The 20590-nt window shown below is 37.0% G+C and overlaps 1 long non-coding RNA gene across 1 annotated transcript; it reads right to left on the bottom strand.

Moving 5' to 3' along the window:
- Window positions 1-1225: 1225 nt before the first annotated feature.
- On the bottom strand, window positions 1226-20341 carry LOC121727931. The gene is made up of 3 exons (XR_006035747.1): window positions 20332-20341; window positions 14529-14531; window positions 1226-1324 (listed from the first exon to the last, which is right to left on the bottom strand). It is a non-coding gene; the product is annotated as an uncharacterized LOC121727931 (long non-coding RNA).
- Between the last annotated feature and the right edge of the window lie 249 nt (window positions 20342-20590).

The raw sequence follows: 20590 nt of genomic DNA on the forward strand, positions 1-20590 counted from the left end.
CTATCCACGTGGATATGTTTTATGTAACGTTAATTAAAAATGGCGCGCAAATAAAAGCTAAATACGCAATAAGCTGGAATAAATTGCTTCAGCGTTTTCAATTATGGCGGGATAGGAGCACTTGGGGATGACAATTGTGGTGATATGTTATGTACAAACAAACATAAATACTACACATGAAACGATATAACTGCGGTTACACAGTTTGGTCGCATAAAAGATAGCAGTAACAAGTACATAATTTTCGTCATAGTAGACATAAATATTTCGGTACAATAATCATATTTTCATGACTCTACCGATAGCCGACAGAGATTTTGTCAGATGTGGACAGACCATTTAAAAGTCGATCGATTCCTAAATATAGACATCATGCTTAGATTACAATAATAGCATTTCAAATGCCTAGATTTTTAGTGCGACCGGTTCCTTCCTTTTTTTTATAATATCGGCCTCATTTCAGTAAAACAAATGTTTAATTACAAAATAGACTTACATAGTAACTTTTCGTATCTCGATCTCTCTCTCGCGATGTTATATTAGTTTTTTTCACAGTCTACTAGAAGGCACAAAGGCTACATATTATTTCATATCACAATAACAATGAGATAAGCCGAAATAACCACCCACATTAGTCGACCTTTCATAAGTGTCGTCCGCGGGCTAATGCTAAAAACCCCTGCTCACTCGGATATAGACCACGCACAACTCAACAGCACTCAGCAAAACCTACTAGTCTCTGATATACCAGTGACGTCCGTTCGTCCGACCGTCTTATCATTATTCTATAATTATTATTTTTTTATTAACAATAAAATAAAAATTAATTTACCAATAGTGCGCCTCCGTCAGCAAGCTTACGGCACAATCTGTCACCTAAGAGAAATAAAACTCGAACAGTGTGGCAGCGTCGTAAAAACCTCGCACTGAAACTTTAAAGATTCAATGCGCTGAGTCCACCTTCAAAACTTGTGGACGGTTTAGCGTATTCCAACAAGCACCCCATTTCCTACAACCTCTAATTCTCTCTTCTCTTATGCTCCCACGATGCGAGATCAATGTGAGAGAGCTATGTCATCTGTCGAGTTTCGCCCTCACCTAAAAGGGGTGACATACGTGCGAATAAGTACGCGGACTTATGGCTTGTTGTTGACTTATGGCTATCTTAATCGCCTGTGTGTCAGCAAAGAGCCGCGAGCCGCGAGCCCGCGAGTCTGGGGGCATGGTAATCCAGTGTGAGCGATTCTCGTGTGTCACCGACGCGACGAGAGCCGAGTTCGCGAACTTTAAACCCGCGTGCTTTAAGTTCGTACGTCTATCAGGCCTTTTAGAACGCTAGTGAGCAAGGGTCTTAGCATGGTCCCCGGGCTAAACAGTAAGGATAAAATCTCCGACACGAGTGCCGCAAATGACACATAATAAATTTAACAAGTTTGCTTTATGGCTACGAGAACATATTTCAGTTTGAACGCATATAAACCCAGTCTCAAAAAACTATTGTTTGGATAAACAATTGTTATTTTTTGAAACTGGATTTATATGCGTTCGCCCGAATGCGCGGTTCGTCGCTAAACTGCGAGATTACAAGCAAACATTGTATGTAACGATTTACTTAAATTACGACGCGGTTGCGTCGTCATTTGCATACAAAGCTGGACTGAATGAGTCGGACTACTGAAAAGTAAAAAAAAATAATTACGTAGCGTAACAAGAAGGTGTGTTACTATTTCGATTAACAAATATTGTTATCGTGGCGTGGAAAAGAATTAGCAATATGAAAAACATACTTATCAAAATATCATGCAGATGGTAGATTTTTTCCTATAAGCACAATATTTTTGTAAATTGTAGCCTATGTGTTACTCTGACGTATATAAGCTATATTATTGTAAAGATTCATTAAATTCCATTCAGTTGTTTTCACGTGAGAACTGAGAAAGTAACAATCATTCATATAGATACAACCTTTTGCGTTTAAATTAATAGGATAACAGCAAGTGTCTCTCTCTATTCTTTCTTTCCACTTTTATTTTTTACTAGCTGTTGCCCGCGACTTCGTCCGCGTGGACTTCAGTTTATAGCGCGCGATGTCAACAAAATTGGTGTCAAAAGCTTTTATAAAAAAACCCTGGTACCCCTTAAATCAATACAGCTGTGCAGTGTGCACACAAGTACTTCATTTTTTTATATTAAACTTTATATTTTATGCCAAATTTTAAAGCTTATATAGCCCCCCAATTACACAACTTTACCCATATTAAACTATTTATCATTAATAGGTTTAGCCCCAATTTCACCAACGTCTGTTAGTGTTAACAGCTTGTTAAAATGTCCTGTCTTCTCTTTCATTCATATGAAAAACGAAACAGCTAACGTGATACTAATTCGAGCATTAACTTTAACAGTCGTTGGTAAAATTTGGTCTTAAGGTTACGTCACTGCCCGCACAGATAAAGTACTGAGTTATTTAATACCGTAGAATAGATATAACAATCGAAAAAAATCGAGACATATATGTAAGATGATACCACCTCTTATAGAAATACTTTTGAGCAAGCGTCAGCGCGATGTAGAAGACGCACGGCGCCATCTATTATGAATTTTTTGAACAAATTTACGACCCTTACAACCCTTTTTTCCAGTAAAAAAGTAGCCTATGTCCTTTCTCAGGCTTTAGACTATCTGTATACAAAATTTCATTATAATCGGTTCGTTTTGGCGTGAAAGCGAGACTGACAGACAGACAGACAGAGATACTTTCGCATTTATAATATTAGTATAGATTATGTGCACACTGCACAGCTGTTTTTGGGTATTTTGATTAATTAAGGGCCGCGCTACACCGGAATGGCAGCGGCGAGGCGAGCACTTTCAGCGCTGCCATTCCGGTGTAGCGCGGCCCTAAGAGGGGTACCACTTACCAGGGTTTTAAAAAGTTTTTAAATTTGACACAAATTTTGTTGACACCGCGCGCTATAAACTAAAGTCCACGCGGACGAAGTCGCGGGCAACAGCTAGTTATGAATAAAAACAATAATATATAATAAAGTAGGTATGATTAGTTCTGTTACAATAATGAAGTAAAAAATAAGACGCCATCTGTTTTCATATATTAGAATTAAAATGTTGATTGCATTGATATATTTTCTGGATGGAATATAGGCCAACACGGTACACTCGAACTCCTTAGAAATGCAGTAGGAGTTCTATAAGATAAGATAGATTGATTATTATTATACCAATATTATTAAACATAATATTCTAACGTATTAAAAACTATAAACAAAAACATAATAACTAATAAGTATGATTAGTTCTATGTTACAATGAAGTAAAAAATAAAACGCCATCTGTTGAATCGTATTAGAACTAAAATGTTCATTGCATCGATATATTTCTGGATTTTTTATAATATTATACATAAAATATATTTAAGATTTTTGAAATATTATTTTAATACACATCCAAGACCCAGGAACATTGAAAACTTTTTGTTCCGCCTGCGGGACTCGAACCCAGGACCCCCGGGATGAGCGCTGGCCACGCGCAATGCGAATTAATTTTCATCGATATTTTCATGGAAATAAGATATTTTCCCACATCAAAATGTAGCCTATGTCCTTTCTCAGACTCTAGAATAACTGTGTACAAAATTTCATTGCAATCGGTTCAGTAGTTTTGGCGTGAAAGCGAGACAGACAGACAGACAGACAGAGATACTTTCGCATTTATAATATTAGTATGGATTCAATAATCAATAATACAAAGAAATATCATACGAAACTTTTAAAATAACCACCGCTTCCTGATCCGAATTTGACCTCCAGTTTTAATTATTGAGCATAAAACATCCCGGAACATAAAAAATCAAGATCAAAGACACACTTCGGAAAGTTGTAAAAACAATCGAAATATTCGGGGAGGACCCGAAATTCATTTGAGGTCGTAATAAACCTTTTTGTAATTGAGTTTTTCCCGTTTTGTTCGTAGCACGTATTGTGCGTGGAATTAATTTTTAATAAACGTCAACAATCTCTTGTCCTTTGATGCCATCCCTTCCGTCCCACAAAATATTTACCTACGTTTTACCGCCATTGGATACGCCATGGCATAAATTTTAATATATTAATATTTTGTATAGAATTTTTCCGCTTTGTTGCGAGGCTCGCTTTTAATTTTATGACTCTGCTGTTTTGTGCTGTTTACAATCACGACGATGATCCCGTCGTAAGTCTCGTGATAAACGAATACCAGAGAGAGAGTGAGAGAGAGAGATAAGAGAGTGAGAGAGAGGAATGTACTGGATATTCTGAATTATTATGTGAATAGATAATAACATAAATTATTACAGTTATTCTTCTACCTTAATATCGTAACAGCAGTTTTAGATCATAAGAAGCCCTAACATGAGACATAATATTATTATGTATCATACTAACCGGTATAGTATACGAGTGTAACAAAACAAATTGTTATTACTTTAGACTCTAAAGCTTAGAGTATATTGTATAAGGCCCTTTATAGAGGTCCCTGTGAAAGTAGCAGTGCAGAAAGAGCATTTTAGGGTCCCGTACCCAAAGAGTAAAAACGGGACCCTATTACTAAGACTTCTTTGTCTGTCCGTCTGTCCGTCTGTATGCTTCCAGGCTGTAACTCAAGAACGGTAATAGCTAGAGAGTTGAAATTCTCACAGATTGTGTATATCTGTTGCCGCTATAACAACAAATACAATAAAATAAAATAAAATTAATAGTTAAGGAGGCTCCCATACAACAAACGTAATTTTTTTGGCCTTTTTGCTCTATATCAATAATAGCATTAGGTAGGTACTTACTTGAATTTTTCACACAATCCTTAGTTTCATCATGTTTTATGTATACCTACTTTAATATTTAATAATAATATTAATATTAAATAATAAATTAAGAGGGGCTCCCATACAAAAAACACAAATTTTGGCCTAATTTTGTTCTATAATGGTACGGAACGCTTCGTGCGCGAGTCCGACTCGCACTCGGCCAATGTTTTTTTAAGTATCGAGTACCATGATATTAATAAAAGTTACATTTGATACATCTATAGTCCCTAGATGTTTAAAAAAACCATTCTACTATCGCAGCCGGGTAAAAAGAATTAAGAAAGTAAGCCTAAGTACTTAGTGACCGAATTTACTTTCTCATGATATAAGTTATTTGCTACACGTCTATCCACGTACCAGTGGCGAAGAGTCCATATAACCCAATTCCCGTCGGCTTCCCTTTTGGAAAATCGAATCTATGGGCCAAATACATTTTTATCTAATAAATATTTTACATACTTAAAAAACTTTGAATTCACTAAACGCCTACAAAATTTTATATGCAATAAAGTTTTCACTCACTTGAAATAGTTTGAATTAATAATTAATCGCCTACAAATTTATATACTTAATAGGCAATGCAACGAGCAGGCCATCTCCGATAGAAGCCGATAAACTAGCGGGTTATTTCTTCATACAACGATATTTCATAGTAAGCATCTGTCCTTTTCATTCCTGTGAACTGATCGTCATGTTCTGTCTCGTTCTACCACGCGCCAATATACTCGGAAATAAGCCGATACTCGGCGAGTTATTACGGAGAAAGGTTGATTAGCCACGCACAAGTGCGAGCGAGAAAGATAAACTTCATGAAGTAAAATTGTTATGAGTCAAATGGCGGAGGAGTGTTTGTAAACAACTTGTTTGTTTTGTGTTTAAATGTCGAATGTTATTTGTTTTAGCATTAAGAAGAGTGCAGTGTCGCGAATTTAAATTAATTTGTATTGTTAATTGTGACTCGTACAGCTGAGACTGTTGTCTGACAGATTATTTGCGGTCGAAGGAAACTTCGTTTTCCAAACTTAGTTTTGAATGACCGTATCTGCCGTCACGCATACATCTTAACTCAGAAGGCATTTTTCAAAGGCACCATTATCAAACTTGAAACTCGAACATTGTTGAACATCAGTGCTGAGCGTTTTGGTAAGTAGATTTTTTACTCCGGCTTCCCTTCCGAAAATATTCACCCTTCGCCACTGCCACGTACACAATAATATTAACACTAGAAAGGTAAAGTAAAAATCAATTTACACATATTGAACTCTAGTAAATAAACTGGTGGCTCGAAATACTTCCAATGGCGAAGTTGGATTCAATAAAAGTTAATACGGCTTCGGCTAGTTGAAAGACTTGTTCTTATTAGAAGCTGGGAGGTTGTAAAGCAAACCTTGAGGCAACTTTATCTACTGATTGGATGGTTTCAGTTCAGCTCCTCGTTTTAATTGGGCTTTTGAAGGTAATTAAAAATACCAAAAACTGTATTCCACTAGGATTTAGACATGAAGAATGAAGATACCTATATTATGTTATTGCATAGTCTTCACAGTACAGTAACACAGTAACGAAATATCCCCATAAATTAATAAGCACGTTGTGAAAAGTAACACATAATATTTATCTGAAATGAATAATGAATACTAAATTTAATACTTTTGATATTTTAAGTAAATAAATGCATTTTTTCTTGTAAATTATGTACTTGTCTTATTTTGCTCCTTGAATTTACAAAAGAAAAAGTAATAATAGGACAGGAATTCGTTTTTGGTTTTACAAATAACAATATAAAATTCAAATGTTTTATTTCAAGTCCGTATCGATTTATTCGTTTTGGCCGATGTTTTAAGCAGCTCACCTCACTATGGAGATTTTTCTGACCGATGTCAAATGTGGCCTATAAAATGCCCCGACTATAGCTGCATTCATATTGCAAAAGTAGAATCGAAGTACTGCTTAACGGTAAAACGTATTACCCGTATAGAAGCCCAGGTGCTTGCACGTACAACCACATTAGATTCATAATTAGATCCAAAGCGGGAATAAAATTAGATCCACTTAAAATTCATCCAACGTCACCCCACGTACTAACAATTGAATGCAGAATTTTAACGTCTCCTAAAACGCTTTCAAAAGGAATACCACTTTTAGAATTTCATTTAAATATTTTCTTTGGCTTTATTGTGAGCGCGAAATCTAGAGCATCTTTGTGTTTTAAATTAATATTAAAGTGTATTGCGGGCTTATAGTTCCGACTTATAAATGCGACTAGATGACGCCCGCAACTCCGTTGCCCCAAAAGTCGGTTATCGCTCGAGAACCGTACATTTTTCCGGGAAAAAAAAACTTGAGAGGTGTCAAGGGACACCCGAATGGAACGAAGTTATTTCTTATGTTCAAGAAACCTGTATACATAATACAATATATACACTCAAAAAAAATATTAAAAAGCGCTATCTATTGACGCCCAGGAATACTAACAAGGCGACGTCGCTGTTTATTTAAAAAAAACGCCATCTAGTTGACGCACAGGAATACTCACTATCAACGCCCTCTGCCCCTAACATGCAGGTACTAATAAAAAAGTGTCGAGGTCAAATCAAGGTCAAATATCGTTCTGGCTAGCCTTAAGATTTACGCCGAACGCGTGATAAGGAACTTCTCACGCGTTCAATATTTCTCCGGTCGAGCCGGCCCATTCGTGCCGAAGCATGGCTCTCCCACGTATAACTAAATAATAATAAATTCATTCATACTTCCAAACTAATATTATAAACTTTTCTTGCACTAGTTCCACAGTCCACTGTATTTACTTTATTTTAATTTTACATCAATTTTTAGCAAAACATACGACCGGTTTCGACAAAGTCATGAACAAGTCAGGTTTTTTAAATTATGCGAGTTCTTTGTCTAAGGGCGTCTCGTTCTGTCCTTCTTTACCGAGAGTAAATTATTCAGCCACCGTAGTTCTTTTCTAATTTTAAATTCGAGTCGCTACTTGCTACCCCTACGACATAATATTATAATTAAGTAAGTTCAAATTAACCAAATTTATTTTTTATGTTTAATCAAAGGACGCAAAGTTAAATAGAGTCTGAGGGAGTTTGAAACAAAAATTACTAAAGTAAATGTAACAAAACTGGGTACTCAGTCAAATTGTATGACTGCCTGACAGTCATTAACCGTCGATGCAAAATCTAAAAAATCGTCAGGGGAACTGTGAGTCTGTGCTCTTGTCCTATTAACTGCCAGCGAGCGGCCTGCCGACGAACTATTAATTTGTGGGGCCCTACAATGCGCAATATCGAATACATTTTCAAAGACTCGCTGACGAAAGTATTTAACCCAATTTGACTAAGCATCCTGCTTACATAATAATATTATGAAGAATTTCAGTTGAATTAATCAAAAGACCCTGTAAATTTCAATTTGTATTTTTCTTCTTTACATTGGCTTTACAATTGGACATTGTAACAACATCCATAATCCCTGATTGTCATCAGGGACACATACTCACCACAAATAAGACTTTAATGCCATGGAGTAAAGTCGATTTCCCGTTAACGCAGGATTAAAATACTCTCAGAAAACTACCTTCAATCTGGGATTTTCTATTTTTTCGACTGAAAATTTATTTATGTCCCGTATTTTAGCGGGAAATTAGTCATAGTGAGTTCGGTAGGTTTAATTCCGAAAACGTGTCAGTACTTTTTATTTGTTCAGAACTCTATTTACTGCTACCGGCGGAAATAGTACCCATATTCTGCTATTTTCAATGCAACAGGAATATTTTTATTTAAAAGATAACAGTTGCCAATAGTTTTTTTTTTTTATCTGTTTCCTATGTTTTTAAAAATTCCCCAACGTCATGAATTAGTCCATACGATAATTTAAAAAAATTACTTTCCAGCGCTGCTACTTTTATAGAGATTAGGGACACACGCAAAAGTATTATTGCTTTATTTTGTTATATCCTGTATAATACTAGGGTGGAGCGATAATGTATGAAGAATCTTTTTTTTTATTTTTTTTAATGGCATAGCAATTAGAAAGTTGATCTTTGATGAGTAAATTCTGCATACAAAATATAGTTTACTTGTCTATGTTATGAGGTGCCCCAACCCAATTGAAAATTCGAAAAATACGAATTTTTTGAATACATTGGTTTAGTTTTGACAAATTGTATTTTTCTATATTTGCTGTTCCTTGTAAAAAAAACTACATTGTAATACGTTAAATAAAAGCCTAATGCCTTAGCCAAGACCTTTTCTTTATCGCTTTTCTATAGAATCGCCGATCAAAATGTATGGAATTGACTTAAAAATTCGCGAATATGACGTTGACTCGTCTAATGTCAATTCTATACATTTTGATCGACAATTCTATAAAGAATCGATAAAAAAAGGTCTTGAGTCTTGACTACAGGCTCTGGTTAGTGGTTTCAATGTTTTTATCGAGAAAATTTAAATATTTATGATATATTATCAAGGAATGATCATCAGAAAAAAGGAGATTGTTTGGTATTAAATTTTTTTTATTTTACAATTAGGCATTTCAAACAAAAAACTACTTTAATAGTTTGTTAATTACTTCTTCCATAAAACGAATAACATGTCCTTTAAACGAATATTAAAAAAAACATATTTTTCGCACCACCCTACTGTATACCCTGTATAGTAATAGATGATGCCCGCAGCTCTGTTGCACGAAGATTCGTTTCTCACGCAGAAATGATAATATTTTGCGCTACGAATAATAAAAACTAAGGATAAGTAACTCCGTCAAAAAACATGTACTACAATACGTCTTGTCAATAATGTGTACCTAGTACCTAGGTACACATTTTCAATACATTTGCAAATTGCAATATTTACGTGGCCTTGAGCGGTATCAGGCTGACGTTACAGGACAGTTCGAAAGGAGCCAAAAAGCTTTGTCCACACTGTGCCTTTTTCTGTTCTTCAAGGGCATGCGTTATAGCGCAGTCAACAGCGAACGTAAGGCATGCCCGCGACGCATGCCCTCTGACCGTATCCAAAACTTCAAAAATGACAATATTGGCGTTGCGTTCCTTGACGCATTCAATTATTGAATGCGCTAATATGAAAGTTGATGCCGAAAATTGAAGATGAAAGTCCACAGTGTGGACACTATACGGTAATAGTATGGGAGTTACATTTCCTTAGTTTTTATTATTCCTAGATTTTGCGCAACAAGAAATATCCTATGTCCTTTCCTGTCTCTCAACGTAGGTACCTATAATATACCACATCTAAATCGCCTCAGTAAGCCGTAAAAAGGTTACAAGTTCGTTAGTATAGTTAACATTATATAAAAGTATTTTTTAACCAATGTTAAATTTTTACGTACAAAATAATAACGTAAGTTGCGCGTATTTCGGTAATTGTACCGTAGTACCGTGTGCGGCGCCATTACGGGCTATATTCCGGTAATTATCAGCTTTATTGCCGTGAGGTTACGTAGGTACAACTTTAAATTGGGGTGTGACCTAATGTTATTAAGAGGTATAACATCGTAAGAACTTCTAAAGGGATTATTCCATCGGATAATTTTTATGGGAATGAGCTTATTAAAGTAAGTTAAATCCTTTATCCTAATACGTCAGAAGCCTTTGGTTGTACCTGTTGGGACCAGTTCAGATTGCAACGTGACGAGGCGATGCGATGAATTTTTAAATAAGCCATTCGAAACTGAACTTTACTACATAAGTTAGGACTGATTCAATTTAAAAACTTGCCATGTTGAGCTGCTTATTCCAATTTTGTATAGCTCATCGTACAATGCATCGTAATATAAGTGATAAGAATATTATACAGGATGTAACAAAAATAAGTGATAATACTTTAGGTTGTGTACGTGTTCCTTGTAGAGAGTTCACTGTGAAAGTAGCAGCGCTGAAAGACCAAACATTTTTTCACTTTTGTATGAGGAAACTTGTGACGTTCGGGCCCTTGCCCATACAAAAGTGAAAAAAAATGTCTTTCAGAACTGCTACTGTCACAGTGAACTCTCTACAAGGAACACGTACACACCCTAAAGTATTATCACTTATTTTTTTTACATCCTGTATATGTGCACAGATCTATAACAATACTAAGACTACTAACATACGCTTCTGAAATACATCAGCTAACATTTTGCCCTAATCCTAGTCTCCTACCCCATCACACTAATGTAAACAACATAACTATGTCCACCATAAACTCAACATGATGAAGGGTTTATTTACTTCTAAAAAGCTGTATTTTAATTACTTGCAGACAGACTTACCAGTCTTGTAAGAACTTCAACGAAAAGTAATATGACATGAAAACAAATGGGGCCTTATAGTAGAGCGGGCTTAGTAAAGGTTCGTACCCACTGACGTGACTCGTGACTCGTGACGTGCTTCGCTCCCACTTAAGGGGCGACTAACCCAAAATTGACGATTTTATAATTCATTTTGAACTTGAAAATAAGCCCCGAATTGTTTCATTTTCTAAACTTAGATACTACATTATATTTCCAAGAATTTGATCTGAGCGAAAACACGATATCTTACCATTTTCTTGATAGAAAAAAATCTAATTTTCACGAATTTTTCATATATTGCCGTAACCGTACATTAAACTATGTTAATATTTTAACTCATTGTATAAAATTTTATCATTGAGACACTGACCTGGCGGATTTTTAAAATTTTGTATATTTATCGAGTTATAAAGAAAAAACTAACTTGGCGATGATTCCACGTCGTCTTTTTTACCTGGTATATGAAAGATGGGCGTGAGTGTAAGAGAGAAGGACGATGTTTGATTTTTTAGGTTAGTCGCCCTCTTAAGACAAAGTTTCAGAAACGATAAAACCCATCGCAACTCTGCCAGCGGTAATAAATAAAAACTATACAGTCACTAAATGTTAATTTAAAATTACAAAATAAGTTGAATTGGCTTGAATGATCAAAAAACTTTTTACGATAGACAAATTGTATAGATGGACTTGGCTTTCCTTTTACATTAGTGATTAGATGACAATGGTTGGATTTTGTTTATTTGGTTGCGTGTTGTGACTCCTCTCTTTGAAGATTGAACCATTCAGTGTAAACATTCCTTGATAAAAATATTGCATAGATACTAAGATATAGTTGACTTTCTTTTTTACATTTTATATTTTTGGTGTGTCTGTGTTTATTGTCTTTGCGACTCATCTCTTCGACGACAAAACCATTCAGTGTAGACTTTCCTTTACAGGAGCTAGGTCGTTTCGGTGGGCATTACAAGGGCCGCAGGGACTGACTAATCCCCGGAAAATGAACCTTCATATTTGATCAAATAATCAAGCCCTTCTTACGTTACAGAACCTTTCATATACGAAATGTAAGAAAATGTTTTTTCTCGGTTCTATCTATCAACTTTACCTCTGAAATTATTATGAATGTAGACGACTAAGACCTATAGCTGCCATACACGCTATGGTCTACCGGATAGGTCGACCTGTGCAGCCCTACTAGACAAGTGGCAAGCTATTATCCTAAACGCCAACAAAATGTATGCGATTTGACATAAGTCATCGCTTCGCTAGCGAATACTAATGTCAAATCCCATACATTTTGTTGGCGTTTACGATAATCGCTTGACACTTGTCTCTAGGCCCTGGAATGTCTGCGCAAGTGTCAGTCGAAAGAATTGATTTTCGATTTTGCGCCGATCGCCTGCGCAGGATAAAAAAACTGCACAAGTCTTTTTCCACACACGTTCCGGTCTACATGCGCAGATATACCTGCACAGGTGGACCTTTCCGGTAGACCGTAGCGTGTATGGAAGCCACTAAACAAGAATATTAATTACATAACAGCAATCTTAACAGTAATTAATAGAAGATTTTGACGTAATCCCTATACATTTATCTGTCAAAATCTGCATTAAATTTAAGTTAAAAAAGTTTCTGAGTGCGGCATTAAAACCTTATTTGAAAACCTGTAAATGTTAATTTCACCTCCAAAACAAAGGTCGTAATTTTAGACGGAGATGTAAAGGATAAACAAGAAGATAACGCATCCATAAATAACGCGGTTACGCGGCACAAGCGTTCCCTAAATTACAAACTTTATTATTCGCCGACCTCACGTATTGATATCAGAATAAAATTCACTCGGCATTCTCTTATGAATGAATTATTCAGAGAAGTAAGCGGCGGAACATAATAAGTAATGTATATTGATTAGAAATCCCTTATAAAAGCATCCGGTACTTTGTAAGCAATGTATACGATCACGTAATCGGTCCATTTGAAATTGGAATTAGAATTTGGTGTAACAAAAGCGTAAAGGACTTTTTTCGCCAATCAGCGATTTTAAAAATAAAAGCTGGTTTTGAAATTCATGTTTTTGTAGTGAAAACGGAAAAAATAAAACGCGCGTGGCGAAAATTTCTGCATGCTCTTGTTAAGGTTCCGTACCCAAAGGGTAAAAACGGGACCCTATTACTGAGACTTCGATGTCTGTCCGTCTGTCCGTCTGTCTCCAGGCGGTATCTCAAGAACCACTATAGATAGACTTCTGAAATTTTCACAGGTTGTGTATTAATTCTGTTGCCGCTATAACAACAAATACTATATACAAAATAAAATCCCATACAAAAAAAAACCTGATTTTTTTTTGCCTTTTTTGCACACAATAAATAATGGCTAAAGGTAGGTACTTGAAATACTCAGAGAATTCTTAATTATATTTGTTTTTTAATAATTAATAATAAAATTAAAATTAAATAAATGTTAAAGGTGGGGTCCCCCGTCCCACACAAAAAACATATTTTTTCCAACTTTCGCTGTATAACGGTACGGAACCTTTCATGCACGAGTCCAACTCGCACTTGGTGAATTTTTTCACTTCTGCTGGCACTTCTGGAGTGTAACCCATTTTACTTATTAATGGTATGGCAAAAACCACTTTTTCAACGTAATCTTTTGTTTTAGTACTTCTGTTTTTGACATAAAAAGAATTTAATGCATCCAGAGAATCATCCAGATCCAAATCTTGACAATCCAGATCCATCAAGATCAATTTGCCACACGATTTGAGATTTCATACTCACGTCGTGTTATCACTTATCAGGGAAACCATCTCATTTATTACCCACCCAACAGTGGAATTCCACATCTCATAGAAATGATAAATATTTTATTTAAGCCTCGCCCTGGACGGTGCAGATGTTTTAAATTGGCTTTCGGCACCTGAATTTCTCACAAATATTCTTCCTTACATGCTAGGCCATGAAACACGCGAATATTGTATTAAAATTTTTTTCGCCATCACTATTTCGCAAAAATATTATTCCATTAAATACGTTACTTTATTACAATATGTATATTTATACTTTAACAATATGTTAATTTGCATATTATTTATTGATTTTCACGCCTCCGTGGTCAGAGCGCGGCTCTTGACTCGGAGGTCGTGGATTCGATTCCCGCGTTTGAAATTTATATGTTATTTCCAAGTTTGGTTAGGACAATGCAGGCTGATCACCTGATTGTCTGACAAGTAAGATGATCCATGTGTCGGATGGGCATGTAAAAAGTCGGTCCTGCGCCTGATCTCTCGCCGGTTATGTCGGTCTTCCATCCCACTGGGTTATGAGAGTAAAGGAATACTAGAGTGCTCTTGTGTACTGCGCACACACTTGAGCACTATAAAGTTACTCCTGCGTAGCTGGCCTGGTTTTAATGAAACCGGCCATCGTCACCGAAACCGGTTTGGGAGCTATTATTACGAGTATTATTATTTATTGATTTTATTTAATTAAATTTATTTATTTTATAATACTTTTATGTGTTTACGAAGAATAAATGTAAATGTATGGGCAATTACTAGTCCATCTGGCTGTTTATCTGTTACGCTTTCACACTTATCGATTTTAATATAATGGCGATGATTTGAGTCTTTACAATGGATATAGGATAGGTAACAACATGAAAAAATTGTAGGATTACCACGCGATCAACTAATTTTGGTGCAACGAAATTGCGGGCAACATCTAGCACGATTTATTTATGTAAACCATTTCGCACCTTACTTTAATCATTTGGGACTCGAGTGACGAGTCTTATATATTTGTTTCTTACGCGTGTCGATCCTCCAAAGCGACTTCTTCAAGTTGGATTTATATGTTGCGGCGCGAACGCGCGTTTGTCGGCTAAACTGGCGAGAGACAAGCAAAATATGTCTTATAATATTGCTGTATAGCCGCCAAGCCGTGGGTTCGGACGGACGCATATAAATCAAGCCTGACACGCTTACATTTCGCCGTTTCAAGTCACATTGAAATAATAACGCCGTATAATTAAAATTCCGCTTAAAAGTTAAGTCACCGACTTAAGAAACTCGCTGATGTCGTGGCCCCAATCAGCAGGCGGAACTGGCGGACGCGTGAGTGACGTTATCTAAAATGAGCGTCTGGCCGGGCGACGAAACGCCGGATAAAATGCAACATCCCACAACATCCCACAACACCCCACCAGATCCCACACGACCCCACAACACCCGACGACATCCGAACCAGATTTTATTACGAGGATAAGGGGTAAGTGTAATCAGCCCGGGGTACGGGGCTTAAATGTGAGATTAAACTCGACGGTAAAAGTTAGTATTTGGTATTGTTATCCAATATACTGCTGTTTTAACCGACTTCCAAAGAAGAGGATTTGATATAACAAGTAGCGGCAATGATTAGTAGATACTTATGGTACCAAAATACATCCATACTAATATTATAAATGCGAAAGTGTGTCTGTCGGTCTATTACCTCTTTACACCAAAATTGCTGTTTGGTATCATGGATACTTTGAGTCCCGGTTAAGGACAAGAAGAATACTTTCATCCTTTTGGCGACCTCTGTAGCTCAGTGGTGAGCGCGTTGGTAGCTCAAGCCGGGGGTCGCGGGTTCGAGTCCCGCCGACGGAACAAAAAGTTTTCAAAGTTCCTGGGTCATGGATGTGTATTAAATATGTGTATCATATAATAAAAATCTTAAATATATGTATAGTATAAAAGTATTAAATATATTTCCGTTGTCTCATTGTCTGGTACCTGTAACACAAGTCCTTCAGGTACTTACCACAGGGCCAGACTGACGTGGTGTGAAGCGTCCATAGATATTATTATTATTATATATATCCCGGATAAATGTAGAGTTCCGGCGCGATACCAAATTTTGGCACATCGGAGTTGCGGGCATCCACTAATACGATAATACTGCGTGACTGGTGAGACATGTTCAATACTCGAGGACATGATATTTGGCTACTAAGGGCGGATTCGACCAAACTGGAGTAAAATTTTACTCGAGTATAACTGTCTCCTAATCTAAGAGTAAGCTGATTTGCGTTTTTCCAACTTCTAATCCAAGAATGAGGTAATTACACGGGAGTAAATATTTACACGGGCTATTTTGGTGGAGTAAATATTAAACTGAGAATAGTTGCACAACAGGGTTCAACTGTCACGGTCGGTGTCATTGTGAACTATAATTGACATTTTATTTCATACTCTTTGAGTAACTTGGTAAAATGCAAACGATAATACCCTAGAGTAAAATTATTCTCATGATAGTTATACTCGTGAAACTTCAAGTTTGGTCGAATCGGGCCTAAATAATATAAAAAAATAATATCAATTGATCACAGAGTAAATGTAGCTTAAAGTTTAATAATGATTTACCCAACGCATAGACACCGCGGGTTTCTTTGGTGCACGCCGCCGCGCCGGCCGCATAGTATGCTACTTGCCTAGCCGCGTAATTTACTTAGTGTCCATGATTCATTTATTTAAAGGACAAAAATTGAGTACCTAATTTTATTACATTTGAGAATCGAGTAGGTACAGAGTACTTGTATAATGGAGGTCAGTGTGTATACTACATTGTTAAATCCCTGATCCTGTCTATGCATATTTATGCCCTCGTTGCGGCTAAATATAACATAATTATGTTAGAGTGACATAGGCTATAATTATTTGTCAAAATGAAATACTTCATATCTACTTGTTAGAGTTTTTTTTATATAAGGGAGCAAACGAGCAAACGGGTCACCTGATGGAAAGCAACTTCCATCGCCCATGGACACTCGCAGCATCAGAAGAGCTGCAAGTGCGTTGCCGACCTTTTAAGATGGAATAGGGTAATAGGGGAGGGTAGGGAAGGGAAGGGAAGGGAATAGTTGAGGGTAGGGGTTAGGCAATTGGGCCTCCGGTAAACTCACTCACTCGGCGAAACACAGCGCAAGCGCTGTTTCACGCCGGTTTTCTGTGAGAACGTGGTATTTATCCGGTCGAGCCGGCCCATTCGTGCCGAAGCATGGCTCTCCCACGTATAAAAGAATTTTTATTAATAAAAAAAAAAATCCTTTCTTTTAAACAATAAGATTAGAATACTAAAATTTCTTATGTACTAATTGTTAAAAAAAGAGATACATTATAACTCTCCTTTGTCTCTCACTTCGTAAGTTACAAAGAGACCGTATAAATTATCTCAGCACAAGTTTCTGAGGTGGGCCGGTACATGCAGACGAACAAAGATGAAGTACAGGAAACTATTTAGCATATTACAACACGAAATTTCTAACATCATACAAAAGGCTCTTACAATTTAAACTAGCTCTTGTCAAAAGAAAATATAGCCTTATTTATCTTTAAGTGGAGGAGCAGACATCTACATGTCGCATGTATAGTAGTCCTTTTTAGGGTTCCGTACCCAAAGGGTAAAAACGGGACCCTATTGCTAAGACTTCGATCCGTCTGTCTGTCTCCAGGCTGTATCTCAAGAACCGCTATAGCTAGACTTCTGAAATTTTCAGAGATTGTGTATATTTGTTGCCGCTATAACAGCAAATACTAAAAAGGGAAACAAATTTAATATTTAGTGGAGGCTCTCATGCAACAAATTTAATTTTTTTGCTATTATTGCTCGATAGTCGATATCAATAATGGCAATAGGTAGGCACTTGAGACGTTCACAAAATACTCAGTTGTATTTATACTTTAATAATTAATAATAAAATTTAAATAAAATAAATAATTAAGGGATCCCATACAAAAAATTACATTTTTTTTACCTATTTTTGCTCTATGGTACGGAACCCATCGTGCGCGAGTCCAACTCGCACTTGGCCGATTATTAAAGTAAGCAGATGCTTCTTTAGCGTCACGGCGCGGCGTATTGTACTCGCGTCAGGGCACAGAGCACACGGACACAGAGTATAGTATAGTAATAGTATCTAAATAATAAGTAGTAAGACTAGACTGAAGACGTCACGCGTCAAAGTACACCTTTTTTTTTTTTTTTTTTTTTTTCGTTGGGGCAATGCTTTTACGCATCCTCGGGGCCTGGGGAGGACCACCGAGGTATGTGGGACTCCCTGGGGCGGACGGAAGACGCACCCGGGACTACCCACTAAAACCCCAACGGTGTTCCTGCTCCTGAAGGTGGGACTACGGGAAATGCGTGATATACGACCGCAGCACGCGTCAAAGTACACCTGCTGTTTTGTGTTTTCTGTTTATTATGTTTGATGCTGTCGTGATCTAAATGTCAAGCTTCAACTGTCTATCTAGCGTGGTTTTTGAGATGTAACAACCTGCAGACAGACTATTATAATATTGCCCCGGACGAAGTCGCGGGCAACGGTTTTCACGATACAGCATAGTTCATTATTTATTGTGTGTGTATTTTAAGTTCTTACCGTACCTTTGACATCTCTCGGTGCAATCCCTTGGTTTTTGAAAACTATTTAGGTTACTTTGATAACACTATTATACATTTTTAGCCCCGACAGCGACATAAACAGAGGGGTGTCACGGTATAAAAGTAAAAACCGTATCTATCCCTAGGCATAAATATTCATCATCAGCTTTGTCTTTACCGTAAAATATAGGTTTTATTTTATAATTATTCCTAAATTAATTCTTATTATTACTAATGGACATTTCATGGTAATAAGTTCTTAACGAGTCGGTAGTCAACAATTAACAGCTACCAATCTAGCTCGTGTGAGGCCAATCCAATTTGCCCAAGAAACTGACTTGAAATTAGTGCGGGATTAAGTTTGCTCTCGTCTCCGGCGGGATTGGCGGGAGTCGGGACTGGCGGGATTGGCGGACACGCCGAGATTAGTTCTAAACAACGTATTAAGTCACGGTAACTCGCGAATAATGAGATATGACGTCATCTTCAAAATAGGTCGAGTACAACACGACTCGTTACTAATAGAAAGGCGAAAGTGTGTCTGTCACTATGTCGGTCTGTCTATCTATATTATGTTACCCTTTCATGTCCAAACCGCTGAACCGATTTTGCTGAAATTTGGTCTGGAGGATTGGAGAGAGTCCCGGGGATAGGACATCGGTTCCCGTGCGACAAACGAATTTTGGCGCAACGGAGTTGCAATAGTCATCTTGTTACTAGTGTTATAAATGCGAAAGTGTGTCCGTCTGTAACCTCATCACGCTTAAACGGCGGCCATTATGATGAAATTTTGTATGAATATACTGAGATGGGAAAACACATAGAATTTCGGCGTAACAGTACTTGTACTAATATTATTTATTCTGTGGCAACAGATAAAATCATCATAAGAGCCATCGCAAACAGGGCGACTTGTCGTCGCGTCTTGTCGCCGCGTTAGTCGCGGCTTTATCGTTTGCATCTAGCGTCTTGTCGACGTGTCTAGTCGCCGAGCTGTCGCTGTCGTCTAGTGTGCGCCTACACTAACAAAGACGTGCACCTTTCTAGCGCTCACAGCGAGACTGACGATGCGCTTTCGTGCGACTGTCGTGTGTGCGCGTGCACAGCGCTACCAGACGCAGCGACTAGCTGTAGCGAGCGCACGCGACTCCCCTAGCTAGTCGTCGCGACTCCGCGAGTATGACGCCAAATATGCGGAGCTTCTTAACAAAATATCGTCGTCGCGTCTAGTCGCCGAGCTGTCGCTGACTTCCAAATTGATCAGAAACTTTTGGAACTGTCCAACATGATGCCTTCCACCGGTTCGGTAACTCGGGGGTGAGAAACTCGTATGGGAGTTTACAAATAGCGCAACATAATCTAGCTTTGATTAGGTTAGGAAACTTAAGATGTATTCTCGGTGTAACAAAACTTCTTAACGGAAATAGAATGTAATGGTTAGTTAATTATTTAAATTTAGCAAGTTTACCAGGATCTGATGGCAAATTTGGATGGCAGATTTTCAAAAAATATCCTTGATCATTGGATAATTTTTTATACTTGCATGTTCCACACACAAAATCAGCCGCTATAAAGAAAAAAAAAACAAAATGTTTTATTCCAATTATTGTTACCCCGGTATTGCTAGAGTAAATTTATTTTTTGCCATCAGATTCTGGTAGACCCATAGAAGGCTTAATCCTATTCGAATATTTGAGTACTGGCATAAACTTACCTTAGTTACGGTATAAAAGTATAAAATACGTAATTATATTATGGTACGTAATCAGTTATTTCAGTTGAAAATATTCATTTGGCGTATTTTAATCTCAATAAAATTGAAAACTTAAATTAAAAGTTCTAAAAGCTTAAAGTTTTTATCAAGTTTTCACCATTATGGCTACGGGTATTCACCAAAGTATTTATAATGCAATGTATAGCTATATTGGCAATAATATATTTTTAGGTATACATAAACTACGGACAATGAATAGATACAAAAAATTAAGTTATTATAACAATA

The sequence above is a fragment of the Aricia agestis genome, chromosome 6 (genome assembly GCF_905147365.1).
Source record: "Aricia agestis chromosome 6, ilAriAges1.1, whole genome shotgun sequence".
Lineage (NCBI taxonomy): Eukaryota > Metazoa > Arthropoda > Insecta > Lepidoptera > Lycaenidae > Aricia > Aricia agestis.